Here is a 200-nt window from a genome sequence, read left to right as displayed (position 1 = left end):
TTAACACAAATCTGCAAAGATTTCTCACCTGTAATTGAATTCAAGGTTAGTCCATATCAGGGTGTTTGGATCATTAAGTGAATTAGTCAGGCCCCACCCTTTCCCAACCCTCTGTACCATCAGATCCAGGTACTTTCCTAAAGGCAAACATTTACCTTTTTCTGTTTTTAAAAATCACTCAAGAACATATTTTAACACAG

The sequence above is a fragment of the Rattus norvegicus genome, chromosome 4 (assembly GCF_036323735.1).
Source record: "Rattus norvegicus strain BN/NHsdMcwi chromosome 4, GRCr8, whole genome shotgun sequence".
Taxonomy (NCBI): domain Eukaryota; kingdom Metazoa; phylum Chordata; class Mammalia; order Rodentia; family Muridae; genus Rattus; species Rattus norvegicus.
This window is presented reverse-complemented; position numbering follows the sequence as displayed.